Genomic DNA, 12035 nt, shown 5'->3' with positions numbered 1-12035 from the left:
GGCGGCTTGGAAGAGGATGGAGATGGCGGCCTGTAAAGGAACGAGCCTGGGGGCGTTGGTGACGGCACCGCTGCCGCTCTCGGCGACAAAGTATACCACGAGCCCAGTGGTGGCGGCAACGTTAAGGATCTGGGGCCAGTGGAGACGGCACCGGGGCGCAATGGGAGCATCGGTATGGTCCCCGATCAGAGGTAACCACCGGTTTGTTCCGGGGAAGATGGACGGGGGGTTCCAGGGCTGGCATCGGGCGGGGATTAGAAGAATGGGGGACCTGTTCATCGACGGGACGTTTGCGAGCTTAGGGGCACTGGAGGAGAAGTTCGAGTTACCCCCGGGAAATGCCTTTAGATATATGCAGGTGAGGGCTTTTGTGAGGAGACAGGTGAGGGAATTCTCGTTGCTCCCGGCACAAGAATTCAAGACAGGGTGATCTTGGGTGCATGGGTCGGGGAGGGCAAGGTGTCGGCAAAACACCAGGAGATGAAAGAAGAGGGGGAAGCGCTGGTAGAAGAGTTGAAGGGTAAATGGGAGGATGAGCTGGGGGAGGAGATCGAGGAAGGTCTGTGGGCTGATGCCCTGGGTAGGGTTAATTCCTCCTCCTCGTGTGCCAGGCTCAGCCTGATACAATTTAAGGTGGTTCACAGAGCTCACTTGACGGGGGCAACGTTGAGCAGGTTCTTTGGGGTAGAGGACAGATGTGGAAGGTGCTCAGGGAGCCGGGCGAACCATGACCACGTGTTTTGGTCATGCTCGGCACTGGAGGGGTTCTGGAGAGGAGTGGCGGGAGCAATATCTCAGGCGGTGAAGGTCCGGGTCAAGCCAAGCTGGGGGCTAGCAATATTTGGAGTAGTGGACGAATGGGGAGTGCAGGAGGCGAAAGAGGCCGGTATTCTGGCCTTTGTGTCCCTGGTAGCCCGGCGAAGGATCTTGCTATTGTGGAAGGAGGCGAAGCCCCCCAGCGTGGAGGCCTGGATAAACGATATAGCTGGGCTCATAAAGTTGGAGAGGATTAAGTTCGCCTTGAGAGGGTCTGCGCAGGGGTTCTACAGGCGGTGGCAACCGTTCCTAGACTACCTCGCGGAGCGTTAGAGGAAGGTCGGTCAGCAGCAGCAGCAACCTGGAGGGGTGGGGGGTTGGGACTTCCGGGGAGGGGCGTGGGGGGGGGTGGGGGCGGGGGGTGGGGGGGGGGGGTGGGGGGAGAGCTGCCTGGAGGGGTGGATGAGCAAGAGATAACATGAAGAGTCGGGGAAACTGGCACGTACGGGAGAGAGCCAGTGTACAAAGCTATGTAAATATACTACTTTGCAATGTATATATCTTGCTCCGCGCGATTTCTCGTTTCTTTTTTTTGTTACGGGGGGGTGGTTGCTGTTTGTAAGGGAGAAAAATTGTGTTAAAAACTTTAATAAATATATTTTTTTTAAAAAAGGAGACCACGCATCTGACTGTAATAAAGCCACAGTTGTACCCAACTTTAGTCTTTTTGCAATTGATCGTGCATCACGGACTGATCTGTTACCTGTAAGAACACTATTCACGATGCCCTGTGCTGCTCTTGCCCATGTATTTGCTTTGTCCCACTTGACCGCTCTGTAACCAGTTACTGTTTGTCAATGTACCATTTGTCAATGTTCTCTGTTGATTATTCTTTTTGTCTACTATGTACGTACTGTGTACGTTCCCTCGGCTGCAGAAAATTACTTTTCACTGTACTTCGGTACATGTGACAATAAAAATCAAATCAAATCAAAATCAAACATTCTGAATTCTCCCTCTGTGTACCCGAACAGGTGCTGGAATGTGACGACTAGGGGCTTTTCACAGTAACTTCATTGCAGCGTTAATGTAAGCCTACATGTGACAATAAAGGTTATTATCATTATTATAATTCGAATGGCTCTGCTGTTTTTTTTACGAGGGGGATCATCGGCGAGGACAAGCCAAAGGTGATACAGTTTGCGGGCCCCAAACATATAATTTGATTAAGATCATGTCCCCGGAGGCACCTGGCTCGAAGACCTTTGACCAGATAGTAAAATTGGTCAGAGAACATTTCAACCCAAGGCTCTCGATAATCCCCCAACATTATAAGTTTAACTCTGCAGCGAGGGACCATGTCTGAGTCTATCTCAGCATTCATAGCCAGGTTTTGCCAGTTTGCTGAACACTGTGCATTCGGGACCACGCTCAGTGATATGTTGCGTGCCTGACTGGTTTGTGGGATCCATAATCTTAATATCTCGGATAGGCTTTTGACTGAGACCACTATAACGTTAGGAAAAGTGATCGAGATAGCCAGGCGACAGAAAAAGGTTTTGCTGAGCTTAAAAGTGTGGCTGAAGCTGAAGTTAACCAAATAGGGGACAGTATGGCCACGAGAACTGCGGCAGGATTAGCAGGCACAGCGGAGAACTAGACATGGTCCTCGGGACCAGACAGATGGCGTCAACCCAAGTCAGAGGTGGATTGCTATCATTTCGGGGGAGGCCATCCACAGGACACCTGTCATGTTTGGGAGTTTGTGTGCTTCCGATGCAACTGAAGGGGACACATTCAAGCAGTTGCTGTACAAGGCAAAAAGCGCCAATGCAAAAAAAAAAACAACAGCAGCAGTCCACAGTGCCAATGACTATAGTGCGGAAGAGCCCTGAAGAAGAGCTTACAATGTACCATTTGAATGCTGTCCAACTGAATAAGACGGCTCTGATTGAAAATGTCTTAAAGCTCATTGGTAAACCCCTTAAAATGGAAGTTGACACCGGAGCTTCGGTGACTGTAGTGGGGGAGCAACCTTTCCAATATCTTCACGCATTTATTCAGTCTTTAAGCTTAAAGAGTACGACAGTACAAAGATGAAGATCCTTGGAACCACCAATACACCAGTGACCTACAAAGGGCAGGAGGCCAATCTGCCTTTGGTTGTCGTGGAAGGGCACAGACCCAGCCTGTGGGAAAAGACTGGTAACAGAAGATTAGGCTTAATTGGGTGGAAATCTTCAAAATATCCAACGGCATCCTCCAAGATGTACGAAAGAAAAATGAAGAAGCCTTTCACAAAGAACTGGGCTGGATTAAAGGCGTCAAAGCCAAAATCAATGTCAATCTGGATTTGACGCCCAAGTTCTTCAGAGCTAGACCAGTGCCATGAGAGCAGACCATTGTGCTTAATTGTGATGCATCCCCTTACAGTATAGGGGTGGTTTTATCCCACAAATGGGGAGATGGTTCACAGCACCCCACTGCCTTTGAGCATAACATAAGAACTAGGAGCAGGAGTAGGGCATCTGGCCCCTCGAGCCTGCTCCACCATTCAATGAGATCATGGCTGATCTTTTGTGGACTCAGCTCCACTTTCCGGCCCGAACACCATAACCCTTAATCCCTTTATTCTTTAAAAAACTATCTATCTTTATCTTAAAAACATTTAATGAAGGAGCCTCTACTGCTTCACTGGGCAAGGAATTCCATAGATTCACAACCCTTTGGGTGAAGAAGTTCCTCCTAAACTCAGTCCTAAATCTACTTCCCCTTATTTTGAGGCTATGCCCCCTTGTTCTGCTTTCACCCGCCAGTGGAAACAACCTGCCCGCATCTATCCTATCTATTCCCTTCATAATCTTATATGTTTCTGTAAGATCCCCCCTCATCCTTCTAAATTCCAACGAGTACAGTCCCAGTCTACTCAACCTCTCCTCGTAATCCAACCCCTTCAGATCTGGGATTAACCTAGTGAATCTCCTCTGCACACCCTCCAGTGCCAGTACGTCCTTTCTCAAGTAAGGAGACCAAAACTGAAAACAATACTCCAGGTGTGGCCTCACTAACACCTTATACAATTGCAGCAGAACCTCACTAGTCTTAAATTCCATCCCTCTAGCAATGAAGGACAAATTTCCATTTGCCTTCTTAATCACCTGTTGCACCTGTAAACCAACTTTTTGCGACTCATGCACTAGCACACCCAGGTCTCTCTGCGCAGCAGCATGTTTTAATATTTTATCATTTAAATAATAATCCCTTTTGCTGTTATTCCTACCAAAATGGATAACCTCACATTTGTCAACATTGTATTACATCTGCCAGACCCTAGCCCATTCACTTAGCCAATCCAAATCCCTCTGCAGACTTCCAGTATCCTCTGCACTTTTTGCTTTACCACTTATCTTAGTGTCGCCTGCAAACTTGGACACATTGCCCTTGGTCCCCAACTCCAAATCATCTATGTAAATTGTGAACAGTTGTGGGCCCTACACTGATCCCTGAGGGACACCACTAGCTACTGATTGCCAACCAGAGAAACACCCATTAATCCCCACTCTTTGCTTTCTATTAATTAACCAATCCTCTATCCATGCTACTACTTTCCCCTTAATGCCATGCATCTTTATCTTATGCAACAACCTTTTGTGTGGCACCTTGTCAAAGGCTTTCTGGAAATCCAGATATACCACATTCATTGGCCTCCCGTTATCTACCGCACTGTTAATGTCCTCAAAATATTCCACTAAATTAGTTAGGCACGACCTGCCCTTTATGAACCCATGCTGCGTCTGCCCAATGGGACACTTTCCATCCAGATGCCTCGCTATTTCTTCCTTGATGATAGATTCCAGCATCTTCCCTACTACCGAAGTTAAGCTCACTGGCCTATAATTACCCGCTTTCTGCCTACCTCCTTTTTTAAACAGTGGTGTCACGTTTGCTAATTTCCAATCCGCCGGGACCACCCCAGAGTCTAGTGAATTTTGGTAAATTATCACTAGTGCATTTGCAATTTCCCTAGCCATCTCTTTTAGCACTCTGGGATGCATTCCATCAGGTCCAGGAGACTTGTCTACCTTTAGCCCCATTAGCTTGCCCATCACTACCTCCTTGGTGATAACAATCCTCTCAAGGTCCTCACCTGTCATAGCCTCATTTCCATCAGTCACTGGCATGTTATTTGTGTCTTCCACTGTGAAGACCGACTCAAAAACCTGTTCAGTTCCTCAGCCATTTCCTCATCTCCCATTATTAAATCTCCCTTCTCATCCTCTAAAGGATCAATATTTACCTTAGCCACTCTTTTTTGTTTTATGTATTTGTAGAAACTTTTACTATCTGTTTTTATATTCTGAGCAAGTTTACTCTCATAATCTATCTTACTCTTCTTGAAGCTTTTCTAGTAGCTTTCTGTTGCCCCCTAAAGATTTCCCAGTCCTCTAGTCTCCCACTGATCTTTGCTACTTTGTATGTTTTTTCCTTCAATTTGGACCATGAAAGATCAAGAAAAATGTGGAGCACTCGGTGTGGAGCACTCGGTGAGCTCTGGGGAGAAGTTGTGGGAGGGGGAGAGGGGGCTCACTATCTGTAGCTTGGGAGAATGGAAATGTCAAATGTTCACTTTTAAAACATGTCACACCTGATAGATGTGAAGACTCTGTCATGTTGAACTTCACAGCGGGTCTACCTGCACCCCCACCTCTGTTGCCCTCTGCCTCTCCCACCCCACATCCCCAGGGCACAGTGGTCCAGGATTGACACGATGCAGGTCCCTTTCAGAGAATGGGTGTGAGCGTGCTGTCAGCAGAGAAACAGGAGTCAGACATTTTCAGAAACTGAGGAAAACCATAGTTTACCTCACAACAATTGATCATCAAGCACCTGCCTCTGAGTCTTGTCCTATGAGAATCTGGTAAGGATGAGGGCCTCTCTGGTCCTCCGGATATATCGGACCCTTGCCGCTGCCTGTCCTCCATCCCCTGGCCCACCCTCCGGCTCCTGCCTGGGCTCATCCTCCAACCCCTCTTGGTCCTCCTCCTCTGTCGAGGCAGCATGTCCCTTCTTCTCCTCCTCCAGCATGTCACCCGCTGCTGTGCCAGGTTGTGGAAGGCTCAGCAGACCACTACGAACTGGGACTCCTCTGGGGGAAGGGTGGGGGCGGGGGGGGGGGGGGGGGGGGTGCAGTGTACTGCAGTGCACCATCAGAGTGGTCCGTGCACCGGAATCTCATTTTCAGCAGTCCAATGCACCACTCAATGACAGCATGGGCCTAATTGTCGGGCCTCTGCCTCGGTCTCAGGCCTCTGCATCGACGTACTCAGCCACGACTACCCCTTGTTCCCTAAAAGCCAACCCGTCATCCTGGGGTGATCCTCGAAGAGATTGGGGATCTCCAATGGCCCAAGGATGTAGCTGTCCTGCATGCTGCCCGCGTTGCGGGTACACACGGGAATGATCCGGAGCCAGGGGCGTCATTCTCCGACCCCCCAGAGGGTCGGAGAATGGCCGTTGGCCGCCGTGAATCCCGCCCCCGCCGGTTGCCGAAGTCTCCGAAGGGAGAAAAGTCGGCGGGGCGTTAATGTCGCCGCTGCCGTCGGAGAATGTCACGGGTCTGCGCAAGGCAGCCGATTTTCGGCCTGCCGATATTCTCCCTTCCGGATGATGACCGTTCACGTCGACGTAAATTAAACCTCCTTTTCATCGGCGTGACCCTGTGCTCCAGGGTCACGCCGACCAGCGTGGAGGTGAGTGACGGCCTGGGGGGTTGGCTCTGGGCAGGCGATGGCGTGGCCGCAGTCTGAATGCGTGAGGAGAGGTGTGTCTCGGGTTGTGTGTGTGTGTGTGCGGCGGGGGGGGGGGGGGGGGGGGTGGTGGTTAGAGTAGGCTGGGCTCCGGGGGAGTGCCGGGAGGGGAGTCCGTGCCGGGGAGGGGGATGGGGGTAGGGTCCGTGCTGGGGAGGGGGATGGGGGTGTCCGTGCCGGGGTGGAGGTTGGGGGGGGTCCGTGCCGGGGAGGGGGATGGGGGGGTCCATGCCGGGGTGGAGGTTGGGGGGGGGTCCGTGCCGGGGAGGGGGATGGGGGTGTCCGTGCCAGGGTGGAGGTTGGGGGGGGGTCCGTGCCTGGGTGGAGTTTGGGGGGGGGTCCGTGCCGGGGTGGAGGTTGGGGGGGGTCCGTGCTGGGGAGGGGGATGGGGGGGGGGTCCGTGCCGGGGTGGAGGTTGGGGGGGGTCCGTGCCGGGGTGGAGGTTGGGGGGGGGGTCCGTGCCGGGGTGGAGGTTGGGGGGGGTCCGTGCCGGGGAGGGGGATGGGGGGGGGTCCGTGCCGGGGTGGAGGTTGGGGGGGGGTCCGTGCCGGGGAGGGGGATGGGGGGGGTCCGTGCCGGGGTGGAGGTTGGGGGAGGGTCCGTGCCGGGGTGGAGGTTGGGGGGGGGGGTCCGTGCCGGGGTGGAGGTTGGGGGGGGTCCGTGCCGGGGAGGGGGATGGGGGGGGTCCGTGCCGGGGTGGAGGTTGCGGGGGGTCCGTGCCGGGGTGGAGGTTGGGGGGGGGGTCCGTGCCGGGGAGGGGGATGGGGGTGTCCGTGCCGGGGTGGAGGTTGGGGGGGGATCCATGCCGGGGAGGGGGATGGGGGTGTCCGTGCCGGGGTGGAGGTTGGGGGGGGGGGGTCCGTGCCGGGGTGGAGGTTGGGGGGGGGGGGTCTGTGCCGGGGTGGAGGTTGGGGGGGGGGTCCGTGCCGGGGTGGAGGTTGGGGGGGGGTCCGTGCCGGGGAGGGGGTGTCCGTGCCGGGGTGGAGGTTGGGGGGGGGGGGGGGTCCGTGCCGGGGAGGGGGATGGGGGTGTCTGTGCCGGGGTGGAGGTTGGGTGGGGGGTTCCCTGCTGGGGAGGGGGATAGGAGGGCAAGTGAGTTGGTCCACCTGGCCAGGTGCCAGCCTCCAACAGTTGGACCCATGCGGTCCATGCCACCTGGCTGGGGGGAGGAGGGGATATGGGCAATGATGACATGTCGTCGTTCCCCTCCCCCCACCAGGCCGTCATGTTTTCAGATCGTCCAGCGATGTTGGCCGCCGTGGCGGCTTCCGCTCATGTTTATGTTGCCCTGGATGAGGAGGAGGAGGAGGAGGAGGAGGAGGAGCGTGCCAGAGAGGCGGCGCAGGCTGCTGCAGAGGGGCAGGCGGCAGCCGCCCAGGCTGGAGGGACACCCGACCGACAGGACGAGGAGGGGGAGGGGGACGTCGCGGCCCCACGGCAACGGAGGCACCCGAGGGCGCCCCGTGTATACCGGCCCAGGCAGTCATACCAGGACCTCACGGACCGGGAATGCAGGAGGAGACTCCGGATGAGGCGGGAAACCGTGGCACACATCTGCCACCTGCTGGCACACCTGTCACCGCGTGGCACTGGCGGGGGACACCCTCTCCCCGTGTCCGTCAAGGTTACGGTGGCCCTGAACTTTTATGCACGGGGTCATTCCAGGCACCGAGTGGGGACCTGTCCGGCATATCGCAGACATCGGTGCACCGGTGCACCCCGGCAGTGACAGATGCCCTATATGCCATGGCGCACCGCTACATCCGCTTCCCCGTGGACCGGGCCAGCCAAGATGCCTGGGCCGTGGGCTTCTCTGCCGTGGCCGGGCTCCCCATGGTCCAGGGCACGATCGATGGGATGCACGTCGCCGTGCGGCCACCTGCAGATAACAGGGCCGTGTTCACTAATAGGGAGGGGACCTATTCGATGAACGTACAGGTGGTCTGCGACCACCGCATGATGATCCTGCACGTCTGCGCCCGTCACCCAGGCAGTGTACACGACTCATTCGTGTTGTCGCGGTCATCGATCCCCGGCATGTACGAGGGACGCCATCCCCGGCTGAGGGGCTGGTTGCTGGGCGACAGGGGCTACCCATTGCGATCGTGGCTGATGACGCCTGTACGGAGGCCACGCAATGAGGCGGAGAACCGCTACAATGATGCCCATGTAGCGACAAGGGGAGTGATCGAGAGGTGCTTTGGCGTGTTAAGATGCGTTTCAGGTGCCTGGACCTCTCTGGGGGCGCCCTCCAGTATCGGTCAGATAGGGTCGGCCGCATCATTGTGGTGTGCTGCGTCCTGCACAACATAGCCCAACAGAGGGGCGATGTGCCGCAGGCAGAGGAGGGCGGAGTGGAGGAGCAGCAGGAAGAGGCTCAGTCCTCCACAGATGAGGGGGATGGGGGTAATGGTCAGGGAAGATGGGGTAGACACAGGCGGGTGGCTGTCCACCGTTACCGGCTGGCCCAGCGGGCACGGGACAGACTGATAGACGCCCGCTTCACTGACTAGATGGGCGTGGGAATCGGGTAGTATGGCCACAGACCGCACACCATGGCAACAGCCGACCACCCACACCCCCCACCCATCCACCCACCCAGCACCCTCACCCCCCTCCCCAACCCTACCCACCCCACCCGCATGCACACCACCCGCCCCCCCCCCCCCCCCCGCCCCCCCGGGCCGGGCTCACACAGTTGCAGGTGGACGCGTGTCTATCGCAGGGCATGGAGGATGATGACAACCCGCCCTGCGGTGAGCTCCTGGCTCTACATCGTTGGACTATGTCTGACCCATGGCCACAGTACCACCATCCACCCGGACCATCCCTGCATGCGGCTGTGACACTGCAGCGCACAGTCCCGTCCTCTGCCCGGGGGATGTTGATGGCGGCCCAGGGGGAAGGGGGCAGACTCACCTGGGGCTGAAGTAAGACCACCCCTCACACACACACTTGCGCTCAACGTACATGGCACCCCCGCACACTTTGGACAGAGCACAAAGGCAGCTTCTGTAGGTGTAACATTGACTTTAATAACCAAAGGAGTTCATGCACGTGCCCTAGCCCCTAAAACTCATCTGTGCCCTGCAACCGTGCCAACTTACTCAGTGTCTAATTGTTTGGCCTTACGGGCCCTTTGACTACGTCTACGTGGTTCCCCAGACGGTACAGCAGAACTGGAGGTGGACTCCTGTGATTCCTGCCCTCTGACACTGGATCCCTTTGGCGGCCGTTTCCTGGGGCGTCCTGGCCTAGATGGGCCAGGCTGCGGCCTGGGCGACTGGGCTGGCGAGCTGCCAGCCTGTCCTGCCCGTTGCCCACCCGATGCACCTGGGACGGAAGGGGGGGAGTCCGAGGTGTCGCGGTGTACCGGGACCTCCCCTACAGAGGGATCCGGGACGGACCACACCACCTCCTCCTCCCTCGGGATGCCCGATGGCCCCCAGGCCTCTACATGGGTGGGGGATGCGAACGGACTGGCCATCCGACGCCCCCCCGACATCTGGTGCTGCCAGTCCTGGAGGCCCGTGCTGGTATCGACAGGGGTCTGCAGGTTTGCAGCCTTGGAGCCCAGGGGGTTGGCAAACCCTGTCTGTGACAGTGCGACGCCGGCTCGCACATGGCCACTGGCGCCGATGCCCTCAGCGATAGCCTGCAGAGACTGGGCCATGGCCTGCCGAGACTGGGCCATGGCCTGCAGAGACTGGGCCATGGCCTGCTGAGACTGGGCTATGGCGTTGAGCGCCTCTGCCATCTGGCGCTGGCACTGGCTCATGGCCTCCTGTGAGAGGGCAGCCATTTCCTGGGCCACAGACACCGCCTGCACAGAAAGCCCCAGGCCTCGCAAACCGTTCCCCATGTCTGACACCGTCGCACCCATTGCCTCCACCGCGGACGCCACCCGCGGACGCGGTGTCGGCCTGGGTGGCATATATGACCGGCACCACTCCCAGCTCCTGGACGCGGGTGGACTCCTCCACCTGCGACTGCAGCCGCCGCAAGCCGGCCGTCACCCTCTTCGCTCGTCTCCGGGTCGGTGGTTGCATCGGATCTATGTGTGGGTGTGGTAACTCCAGGAACCCGGATCCATCTGGGCGGCAGATGTTTGCTTGGGCTGGGCTGCCCTCCGACCGCCTCGCCCCTCTGCTGCTCCTACCTCCACCTACTGTACCGGGACGGCTGTGTTGTGCGCACCAGTGAGTGTACCAGACGCCTCATCACTAAAGTGCCCAACCGAGGTGAGTGTTTCTGCGATGGTGGAGGGTGTTGGTGACAGCAGTGGCGTTGTGTCGTGCTCTTCGTCCCACTCTGAGTCCATGGCACTTTGGGGTGGGGGTTCGTCTCCACCCATCCACTCTGAGTCACTGTCCGGTATTTCGTCTTCCTGGGTAGTGCTGTACCGGGTACTGCTGTCCCGGGTAGTGGTGTCCCGGGTAGTGGTGTCCTGGGTAGTGGTGTCCTGGGTAGTGGTGTCCTGGGTAGTGGTGTCCTGGCTCGGATGTGACGGGGGCCTGTGGCTGTCCCCCTCATCGCTGGGTGGTCGCTCCCGCACGCGACGGGGATGTCGTCTCCCTGTTTCTCCAGGTCTCTCCGTCTCCCGTGGAGTGCGAGGGGCATCCTGCGGGCGTCGCATGCCGGAGGGTGCGGGTCTCTCCGTCTCCCGTGGTCTCCGAGGGGCATCCTGCAGGCGTCGCATGCCTGAGGGTGCGGGTCTCTCCGTCTCCCGTGGCCTCCGAGGGGCATCCTGCGGGCGTCGCATGCCGGAGGGTCCGGGTCTCTCCGTCTCGCGTGGCCTCCGAGGGGCATCCTGCGGGCGGTCTGCCTCTGCGGGGATGGGTGCCTGCTGGACGTTTGGTCCTGCGATACACAATGAAGCATGCATGGTTAGACATCAGGCAGTGATCAGGTGATATGGGGGAGGGGGATATAGGGGAGGGAGGATATGGGGACGGGCTGTCGGTGGCTCACTTGCTAGTACGCCCCCGACCTCTGCATCAGCAACCTCCCGGTCCTCAGGTCCACCAGCCAGTTCCAGGGCCCTTTCCTGGTGTTCGGTCAGTGGCCTCTCATCAGCGGGGCCTCCTCCAGTCCTCACATGCTCCCTATTGTTGTGTGCGCGCTTCTCCTGTGGGGGGGGGGGGGGGGGGGGAGGTGGCAGGGGTAAAAGGCAACAGTGTTAGGCAGGTATATGAATGCACGCCATCGGTTGCGCGTGCATTGCAGAGGTTAAGGTTAGGGCTGGATTCACTTGGGGATATGGGGGAGGGGGGGTATGGGGGAGGGGGGATATGGGGGAGGGGGGATATGGGGGAGGGGAGATATGGGGGAGGGGGGATATGGGGGAGGGGGGATATGGGGGAGGGGGGATATGGAGGAGGGGGGTTATGGGGAAGGGGGATGTGGGGGAGGGGGATATGGGGAGGGGGGATATGGGGGAGGGGGATATGGGGGGGATATGGGGATGGGGGG

This window comes from Scyliorhinus torazame, chromosome 7 (assembly GCF_047496885.1).
Source record: "Scyliorhinus torazame isolate Kashiwa2021f chromosome 7, sScyTor2.1, whole genome shotgun sequence".
Classification (NCBI taxonomy): Eukaryota; Metazoa; Chordata; class Chondrichthyes; order Carcharhiniformes; family Scyliorhinidae; genus Scyliorhinus; species Scyliorhinus torazame.
The sequence above is the reverse complement of the archived record's forward strand: the minus strand, read 5'-3'. Positions refer to the sequence as shown.